The sequence below is a fragment of the Elgaria multicarinata genome, chromosome 2 (genome assembly GCF_023053635.1).
Source record: "Elgaria multicarinata webbii isolate HBS135686 ecotype San Diego chromosome 2, rElgMul1.1.pri, whole genome shotgun sequence".
Taxonomy (NCBI): Eukaryota; Metazoa; Chordata; class Lepidosauria; order Squamata; family Anguidae; genus Elgaria; species Elgaria multicarinata.
In genome coordinates this window covers 27,084,809-27,095,880 of record NC_086172.1, presented here as the reverse complement: position 1 = coordinate 27,095,880, position 11,072 = coordinate 27,084,809, and positions in this window count along the sequence as shown.

Below are 11,072 nucleotides of genomic sequence, written 5' to 3'. Positions count from 1 at the left end.
ACAAATTAAAACAAAACGTAGCCTGAATGCAAGGAAGGCCCAACTGTACATCTGCTTTGGTTGTGGACAGCCATCTTGGAACCCTCCAGCCATAAACATACATGAGTGCTGTCAGTTAAATTGTACCATCCGTCACCTTCACACTGCATGACATGGGGTTGCTGGTGTTAATTTGCAGAGCTGCTGTGGAACTGGCTGAACGAAGCAACATCTGCCCACGCCCATTGAGCATCTGGGCACACCACATGTAATGACATTCAGGGGTTTTAATAGCCATGGGAGAACACGGAAGCCTGCCATTTCACTGATCTGGCCAGCAGGCTCAAGAGTAAAATACTGCCTGCACTGAGCTGTAAGCTTAGGTTACTGCTGTGTCCCCATTGCCAGAAGCAGCGGTGATGGCTCCAACCAGCCTACACTCTTGATGTGGATGGTGGCATCTAACAGCCATGAGTAGGAAGGAATATAGGAGGCTAGACAGTTACATATGCTAAAAGTCAGCATATTGCCTTGCAGTTGCTACCCCATAAGGTATGAAGCAACCCCTAAGGCAGAATTGTTGGACCGCAACTCCCGTTGGCCCTAATCAGCATAGCTAATGGTGAAGGAGGATGGGAGCTCCAGTCCAGCAACACCAGGAGGACCACATTTCCCCCAACCTTGCTCTAAGGCCGGGATGGCCAACCTGTGACACCAGGAGTAGAAATTTGCGTGACATGGCTGGTCGGAAGAAGGACTCATGGCACAGAGCCAGGCCAATACCTCTGCGTGCCTCTCCACCAGCAAAATGTGCTGCCTGGCTGCTCCCTGGCTCGGGCCATTAGAAGTAAAGCCACACCACAGGGAGCTGAGTACATACTGCCGTGTGCATTGGACTGGCACTGTCTCAGAGTTCAGCTTTGAGTTACGGCGTACTTGGTGGACTAATGGCGCTGATGGAATTCCAAAATAGTAAACACATCTATGTAGGAATTACTGAACACCACATGTGTTAGGTTGCACATGCGCACACACGTGCATGCACATGTTTTGCTGCATGTATCGGTACGGGTAGCAGTACACACGTATAAGCCAATTTTTCTGTGGCTTCTCTGTCCTATAGATACATTTCCTTACTTTTAAGTATTCTCCAGTACAGGGAAATGGTAGGTGTTGGCAGAAGAAAGGGAGATGTTTTCCACTCCACCCAGGAGAGAGATGGGCGCTAGTACACAGAAGGACAATTTGCAGTAACATTTAGTTGGTAACATGTCTATCAATGTTTAGAATGCTACTTTAGGTAGTGTTACTAGTTTTTATTATATGATCTTTTACATACCATTTAGCAGAGCATGCAACCAATACTGAGCTAGTTGGACCAATGATCTGACCCGGAATTAGGCAGCTTCCTATGGGTTGTATCCTATGGTAAACTAATTCATTTCAATGGGTCTACTCTAAATAGGACTAACATTACTCCCAAATGCCCGAAACAGAAGTACATAATAAACTGTATCTCTGTGTTGCACTCCTGAGGATTAATCTTGCATTTTTATGAATTGTAAATCGCCCTGAGAGCTTAATCTATGGGGTGGTGTAGAAATGAAATCAGCAATAATAATAATAATAATAATGTAAATCTATAACTTTTTCCCCAGCCTCCATGCAATTATTTTCATTTTGGAATGTAACACCTTTATTGATGCCCTTCCACCTAGCATTCGTCCGTAATTCATTACTATTTTAAAATACATTCGGGATCTTTAGCCCACATTACAAAGAAAAGGTGACTGAACTCCGCGAAAGACTTGTGGAAACAGGCCGCCATTGCCTTGAGGGACTTGCTGTAACACTCTGAATATTGATAGGATTAAAGTTACACACATCCAGGGCCAGCGTCAAGGGTCAACCTCATCGGGCCCCTGCTAAGAGCCCACACCTCATCAAGGGGCCCATTGACAAAAGCCCACTCAAACCTGCTCTTCCTCTTCAGGATTGTAACCAGCTCGTTCGCCCACCTCTTGCACTGGTCCAAAGCGGGTGAGGAAAAAAGCAGCCAGACAGGCAATGAAACAGCAGTGGCAAGAAGGAGTGGTGGCCACTGCCTGCTTGCTCATGGGCTCTCTGCTTGGCAAGCTGACGGAAATGACCAGGAAGAGGAAGCAGCCGCTGGTGATGGTGGCAGTGAAGGAGTAAGCTGGTTGAGTGAGGGGAGACCACTGAGGGTGTCTTGCCCAACCAAACCCTGTTGCTGGCAGGGTACGCCTCCTCCTCCAACATGCTCCCCCCCCCCCGCAAATTGGAATAATCCTGAACGTTCATCAAAAGAAGCTCAATATTTATTTTGATTTACGTTTGTATCGCAACAATGCTGTACTTGTATCACTTGCACAAAACGTACTCCCCGCTGCTCAATAACACATTCCTTTTAATTGCTCCGATATTAAACCCAAAATCCCCGAAGGAGCTCCGCTTCCAGCAAGAATTCCTGTCTTTCCTTTGGAGGCCAGGGCTGACAACGATTTACTGAAATGTGTGGTGAGCAACATACGAGGAAGCATTAAGTATTTAATATCTGTGGTTATTGTGTGTGGAGGAAGAAGAAAGCAATATTGTGGGCTGGCGCTCTTTCCAGATGGAAGGATGAGGCTATAAATAGGAGATGAATATCAAAAAGCTCAGCCTCAGATATGGCAAATCGAGGGGGACTTTTAAGAGCTTCATGTGCTGGTCCGTTACATGCAAGACAGATTGAAGGAATTCCAGCCCTCAAACCTGTATCGTTTTGTATGCAACTCAACAGGCCCTACTGAAGAACCCGGTGCTAATTCCACCACCACCACCATTATTATTTTCATTTCTAGCCAAAGCTCTCTGGGCGGTTTACATCAATTCATAAGCTAATAAAATACAGCATAAAAATATAAATCTACAAAATTTAAAACAATTCAGACAGCTAAAAACAGTTTCAATAAAATACTAGTCCTGTTTAGATGCCTGGCATAAATGATTACATGTGCCATTAAATGTAAGGGTGTGCACGGACACCCCCGCTCTGCCCCGCGGGCCGATCCGAAAATTTCGGGCCGGCCCGCTCCGCTCCGCCCATACTCCGCTCTTCTTCGCTGCGGAGCTCCGGCTCCGAATGGGAGCTCCGCAGTGGAGGGGAGTGGCGGCAGGTAAGGCCGGGAGAGGAGGGCAGGAGGTTTACCAGGTCCTGCCGCCATTGCCGCCCGTGCGGCAACGGCGGCAGAGCCCGGTAAGGGACCAAGGGGGAGGGGGCCCAGACTTCCTGGTTGAACCGCGGGCTCAATTGAAGACGCCGACGGACCGCGGACGGAGGCAGGTAAGGGAGAGGAGGGCGGGGGGGGGTTACCGGGCCCTGCCGCCGTCACTGCATGGGTGACAGTGGCAGGGCCCGGTAAACCCCACTTACCTTTCCGGCGGAGCTCCGGATCGAGGCGAAGGATCCGCCTTCACCTCGATCCTCTTCGCCACGCTCCGCCGGCCTCCCAATCCTCTTCGCCTCCGCCTTAAGGGCAGGCAAAGCCCCCCGCTCCGCTTCTAATTTGCCGGTCCGATTAGAAGCGGAGCACATCCCTAATTAAATGTCTGAAAGTAGAGGATAGTCTTCACCTGGCACTGAAAAGATGATTGTGTTGGCGGCAGGTGGGCCTGAGTGGGGAGCTCATTCCATAATTGGGGGGCCACCACTGAAAAGGCCCTCTTACTCGTCGCCATCCTCTGAACTTCCCTCAGAGGCGGCACTTGGAGGGGGGGCAGTTATTGACCTTAATTGACCTGTTTAAGTAGGACCTTTTGAGCACACAGTAGAAGTCTTGCTTGCATAGTTCGGCTGTTCTGCATGCACAAATCTGCACATTATCCTGTGTGTCCATGTGCATGTGTAGATAACCCAGTTATCTTCCTTCAGTGAATACTGATTGCAACAGATCATAGAATCATAGAATAGTAGCATTGGAAGGGGCCTATAAGGCCATTGAGTCCAACCCCCCATTCAGTGCAGGAATCTACCTTAAAGCATACCTGACAGATGGTTGTCCAGCTGCCTCTTGAAGGCCTCTAGTGTGGGAGAGCCCACAACCTCCCTAGGTAACTGGTTCCATTGTTGTACTGCTTTAACAGTGAGGAAATTTTTGCTGATGTCCAGCCGGAATCTGGCTTCCTGTAACTTGAGCCCGTTATTCCATGTCCTGCACTCTGGGATGATCAAGGAGAGATCCTGGCCCTCCTCTGTGTACCAACCTTACAAGTATTTAAAGAGTGCTATCATGTCTCCCCTCAATCTTCTCTTCTCCAGGCTAAACATGCCCAGTTGTTTCAATCTCTCTTCATAGGGCTTTGTTTCCAGACCCCTGATCATCCTGGTTGCCCTCCTCTGAACAAAGTCTGAACAGATGCATGGGTAAGCCAACTATGTGCAGTAAGAGATACAGATTGGCAAGGATCAGATGCACATATGCATTTCAGTGTGCGCGCAACTCAGCCAATGTAATCCTTGCTGCAACCACACAATTCAGATATTGAGGATGCGCCTTCCCAGGTATTCACCTTACAATGACAATTATCTGTACAGGCTCAGTGTTATTATTTGCTTGTTACTAAGTCCCATGCCACCATGCAACTATTTTTGGATTATACATTCAGTGTACATGATTACATGCACCGTGCAGGAGTATCTGATTACATTAATGTCCATGAGCCTTCCCCAAAGCCCTCCAGATGTTTGGACTTCAGCATTCCTGACCATTAGCCATGCCGGCTGACACTGATAGGAAATGAAACTCAAAACATCTGGAGGGCACCAAGTTGGGGAAAGTCAATGCACATGATGTAATTGTTAAGTAAATACAACACTGCAATATTCAAAAAAATGAATGGACTCATAAAAGGAAAGTGCTAGGTGCCTACGCGTTTTGAACACAGTTGCGGTCTTCCTCGGGGCTTTATAACATTAGTGCAACTACACTAATGTTATAAAGCCCTGAGGAAGAATGCAACTGCGTTCGAAACGCGTAGGCACCTGGCACTTTAATAAACCTTTTACTAATAATATTATTGTAGAAAATTCCTTGGTTCCGCCCTTGCCTTTGGCTTATTTTTTACTCCCCTTTGGGGTTTTCCTTCTTTTCACACTCGTAAAAGGAAAATCAAGAAGGTCAACTCTCTACAGAATACTTGGGGTTACTGAAAATCACGATAATATAAGCTCTGATTTAGAATGTATATGGGTGGGGGGAGCACTAACTCCAAGGCATCACTGTCATGGGCTGGGCCCATGGTCCCTTTAAGAGAACATCTTTGCTTCGTCCCAGGGAGAGGGGTTTCTTTGTGTCCGAAAAGGGAGTAGCAAGTGAAATGCCAAGGCTGCGCTGGGCGAGAAGTGCCTGGCATCTGATAACGCCTCCCAGGGCTGGTACCGGGGGGGAGAGTAACAAGTTGCAGCTGTGCAATGTCTGGGAACATTCCCCCTCCCTTTGGGTGAGGTGTGGGTTGCTAAGGGGTTTCAATTGGTCAGGGTGGGTCTGGTGACAAGGCGGTCCCAGAAAGAGATAAAAGCTTGGGCACCCAAGGGTCTGGTCTCTTTCCTATGGTGTAAGGAGTCCAGTGAGTGCGTGGTGAGTAGGAGCATCCAGGCAGGACTGGCTGGATGGCAGAAGCCCCACGTGGCCGCTGAGGGAAAGAGTCAGTTTGAGTGATGTGAAGCAGAGTAGAAGTGAGCAACAGAGGTTAAGTCGTGGTGTTAAGTGTTTGTTTTGTTTAGAATAGGTTTGAGTACAGGTGGGCAAGGGACCTTGCTAGAGTTGTTAGTGGGGAGTGAGTGCAAATCCAATTGGTTTGAGTGTGCAAAGGGGGAGGGGGAGGTATTAGTCCCTGCTGTCCAGAGTGTGTCATTCCTTTGTCCGTGTTTTCCCCCCAAACCTCTTACGTGTTTACCTTAATGTGTGGACCCTTAAGGAAGTGTGTTTGTGTAAAGAATAAAAGTGTTTGGTCCCTATCTCCTGTTTGGTGTCGTTCTTTGAGAACCTAGACTCCCAAAGGGTTAAAAGCGGCAGCGAAGGGGTGTGTGTCTGGGCTGGCCAAGTCAGACACACACACCCTTCTCTGGCCGGGGAATTGCTGAGTCAAGCCGGGCGGTTCCATCACAGTCACAAGCATCGTTAACAAGCTATCAGAGAAAGAAAAGAAACAGAAAAAGACTTCCTTCCCAAAATGGAAGGCATGCCCAAACAAGAACAACAAAAAGCAACCCAAACTCACACAAAAGAATTTCAAGCAGACAACAAGGGATTAAAAGAAAGGTGGGAGCAAGAGAAAGATACTGATTTATTTAAAAGATTTCTAAGCTACCTTTTAAGATAAAGCCCTCCTAAGGCAGTGTACAACAAAACTTAAAACCACAAAACATAATAGAATACTACCACTAAAAAACAACAATGATACTAAACACTAACAAGAAATGAACAATTAAAACAATTGTTTTAGAATTTTGTTAGGTTAAAGTTTTTATATTATGTTTTGCAATTTTTATGAATGTTACATAGAGCTTTGTCTAACGGGCAGTATAGAAATACAATAACAACAGACAGCATTACACAACAGCCCCAGTAGAATCCTAACTCAATTATAGGGCGACCTAAACAGCTAAGGGTTTTGAGGTGCATACGGCTAATAATAATAAGTCCAGCGATAATGATAATAAATTAAATTAATCAGAAGCTAGAAACTAACTAGGGAGGTGATTGGACCACTGGGTGACAAGGGAGTACTAAAGACGGATAAGGAAATTGCAGGGAAGCTGAACTTTTTTTTTCCTTTTTCCAGGAAGGGCGTCTGAGGAACTGAGGCAAATAGTTGGTGACGAGAGATGAAGCTCTAGGCCTCATGGACAAATTGAAAACAAACTAATCACTGGGTCCAGATGGTAACCATCCAAGAGTTCATAAAGTGCTGATCTTCTAAGAAAAATATGTGACGCGTCCCTAAGATCAGCCTCTATGCCAGAGCACTGGAGAATGGCCAAAGTGATGCCAATTTTTAAAAAGGGGTCCAGAGGGAACCCAGGAAATGACAGGCTGGTTAGCTTAACATCTGTTGTAGATAGATTGGTGGAAAGCACTGATCAAAATTAAAATTATCAAGCATATAGAAGGACAAGTCTTCTGAAGGAGAATCATCATGGCTTTTGCAAAGGTAAGTCCTCTCTCAGAGTGCTACTAGATGAGGATGTTATCATGTCATTGTCCTGCCGTTCATGGAATTGTAAAGGTCAAGATAGCGTTGTGTTCCATTCCTAACTTTCCCATGTTTTCCCACCATTTCTTTCATTATTTTCTTATTGTTGAAACTGTGTTAAGATGGAATAGCTGCACAATGTCTTCGGACTGCTGGCACTTGGACCTTTCCTATTGGAAGCGCCCTCGCTAACATTTTAGTTTGTTACATTTTAGAGTTCTTGAGAATGTGAAATAAATATGTGGATAGGGTAGATAGGGTAGACGTTGTTTACTTGGGAGCTGTCTATACGCCCCATATACTCCATGGTGACAGCAGGGTGGTGCTGCGTCCTTTATACAATGCAACTGCTAACTCACACCCACCACGGGGTTTCCCGGCAAAACTGTGGGGAAACCCCCCTCCTGGATTACCACAACTTTTACATTCAATGTGAGGTCACCACCTTCTTCACACCATCTGTTGGTGGCGTCCTCACTACACTTCGAAGCTGGGGGCATTCCAGGGGTGGATCAAGCCTCACAGTAGATTGAGGGGATGCACAGGAGGGCTAGGCAGATGGGTTCAAAGAGTTCGGTGGCCGCCAACACTGCCTGGAAAACCCATGCTCACCTCTGCCGTGGGGATTTCCGGCCCACTCTCCACAGCAGAGAAACCGTGGGGTTTTTTCCAAAGTGGTGCCATGAAGGGAACCCCTTGGTCTTCCAAAAGGCTTTTGACAAAGTCTCTCACCAAAGGTTCTTGAGCAAACTTAACAGTCATGGGATAGAAGGACCTCTTATGGATTGATAACTGGTTAAAAAACAGAAAGCAAAGAATAGGAATAAATGAACAGTTCGCACAATGTTGGGATGTCAAGAGCGGGCCCCTCTGTATTAAGAACCAGTGCTTTTGAACATATTCATAAATGATCCCGTTTGGGGGCAAGCATTAGGTGGCCAAGTTTGTGGGTGACATCAAATGGTCTAGGATGGTTCTAACAAAAAGGGGAAGTGAAGAGTCCCCAAAGGATCTCTCCAAAATATGGAATGGGCATTAAAAGGGCAAGTGCGGTTCAATGTAAGCAACTGTACAGTGAATCACATTGGGGACAAAAAGTCCTAATGTCACATATACGCTGATGAGGTCTGAGCTAGCAGTGATTAGATGGTAAAGGGTTTTGGGGGTTCTGGTGGACAGTTTGATGAAAATGTTGACCCACAGCAAATTCCATGTTGAGGATCAAAACTAGTAGTCCATAGCACGCTTATATAAATATATGATGTGAACACACTCGGACTACAATGTACAGTTCTGGCCACCACACTTATTTTTTTCTGAGGCAGTATCCTTCTGGATCACAGTTGCTGGGGGATCATGACCAGGAAGGTGCTGCTGCACTCATGTTGTGCTTGTGGGCTTCTCACTAGGGCATCTGGTTGGCTACTGTGGTAACAGAATGCTGGACTAGCAAGGCCTTTGGTCAAATCTTCTTAGGTTCTTCTGATATTGTCTTACACGAGAAAACGATTATAGCTGTAATTTACGGCCCTCCGGATGTTTTGGCCTCCAACTCCCTTAAGCCCTAGTCAGCATAGCCAATGGTGAGGAAGGATAGGAGTTGTAGGCCAAAAGAATCTGGAGGACATGTTGCCCACTCCTTGTCCTATGTGCATCAGGGCCCTCCACACTCACTCACCACAATCATGTGGTTGCCAGGGACCATGGCCAGAGGGCACTGTCCTGATCGCCCCTCCCCTAATTCTTTCCTCCCGAATGTCTAAGGTGCTCATTTGAATACCCCTTCAAGATGATTTGGGAAGGCACCCGAACCTTTGGCTATTGGAAAAAGATCACAGCTCTAAGCATTAGACATGTTTGGCACAAACATCTCACAATCATGATTTCAAACCCCAAGCTGTACAATTTATACCGCATTGTTTTTCACCAAAGACACTGGCCAATTAGTTAGAGTTGTGTTGCTTTCTCATTAGTCAGATAATTGGTGCCAGATTTCTAGATCGGTATGTACAATTAAATATATTTTAAGCAGCATTAATCACTAATCTCTTTGCACATGTTTCACATTTTGACAAAATGATCAAACGGAAACACTTACAACTGATTCTGTTCCAGGAAAGGATTCTTCCATGCTATCAGCTTCAGAGCCCCACTATTTGCTGACCCCCTCCCAGAAAAAGCCTGGGAAAACAGGATGGCCATACAAATACACATGTTAGAGATAAGTATGTTCATAACGTAAGCCCTTGAAATGGCTTAAAATGCTATTTTAAAGTTCTTTTGCAAAGCCATCACTGTGGTATTGCTAATTGTTTTTTTCAGATCGTATTTCATACACACATGTCATCAGGAACTGGGATTATTTTTTATTTATTTATCACCCAAACACAACATAAGGCCTGTTTTAAGAAGAAGGATTTGTAGTTCAATTGAAAGACAGGGAGATTGATTCTTCAACATCAAGTTGAACTGGACGTATATGTCCGATCAGGGGTGATGATGGTGGATTCGGTTGCTCTGTAGCAGAGGAGTTCTTCAGATTGTCTTCTCTGCCTTGTTCTCACGTCTGCCACTCCAAGGCTCTGAAACTCCTTGCCAAGGGAGGCTAAGTGGCCTCGCTCTCTGTTGTCCTCCCACGGTTAGGCAAAGAAATGTTTATTCAGGCAGGCCTTTGGCATATAAACTGGTCTGTTGCAGGAGGGGTTTTTAATCGGGTGCTTTTTATTCCATTTGTATTGTTGTGTTTGTAGCTGTGTCTTTAATGTATTTGGTTTTATGTTATGTTTTAACGTAAGATTTTGTTTTTAATCTTTATTTTATTGTGAGCTTCCTTGAGCGCAAGTTTTTGGTCGAAAGGCAAGATACCAAATACACGCACACATATATACACACATATAAATTGTGGCAGTTCCCTGATCTTTTTTATATTTAGGTTACCATTATACACACGGAGAGAGACACTTACATGAGAGTAAGGTCGACAGCTGGATGGCCACTGTGTGAACAGAGTGACTAGATGGACCCTCGGTCTGATCCAGCATGGCACTTCTGATGTTCTCCATTGGAAACAATGAGGCTTACTTATTATTATTATTATTTATTTATTTATATAGCACCATCAATGTACATGGTGCTGCGTAGACATGCATAAGACTACGCTCTAAGTGGTTAACTGAAAACTGTTTCATTTCAGCAAGCTCTTGGTTCTTGAATTGTTGGGTGTTTTTTTTACCATCTACCTTTGATGATTTACAGCACGCATCTTTGACAAAGAATGACCTCCGATTCTGGCTTTGAACCCTGTACTGACACACACGTCGTCTCGTGCCAATGACCCAGCCGTAATGCTCAATTGACAATTTTCAGTCACACTCTTAGCCTAATTAATTGGCACATGTCCTACATGACCCAGTGCCAAGATGAGATCAATGGTGGATTCCGTGACCTACAAGAGTCTCACCATATTTGTGTTTCCTATTCATGTGCAATCTTCCTCTATTTGGTTTATACCAACCTTCTCACCTTTCCGTCAGAATGACTGATCTAAAAGGTAACAGCACCTTTGAGCATTCCGTGTGTTATCATTTCAAAAAGGATCATCCCAACCCTGTTACAAAAGCACATGTCTTAACAGTGGCATGACCAGGGGCAAGACTTCTGTCGCCCCAGAACCATTTCGGAGATCCAGACTGCAAAAATCAAAGAAGCTACAGTTAGACTAAATTAAAAATTAACCATCACAACTGCAGCAACAACAAAAGAGCATTAACTAGAAGAAAGAGACTAGACTGTGAGGCAAAACAGTAATCTCTAGAGAAGGACGCAATACTAATATT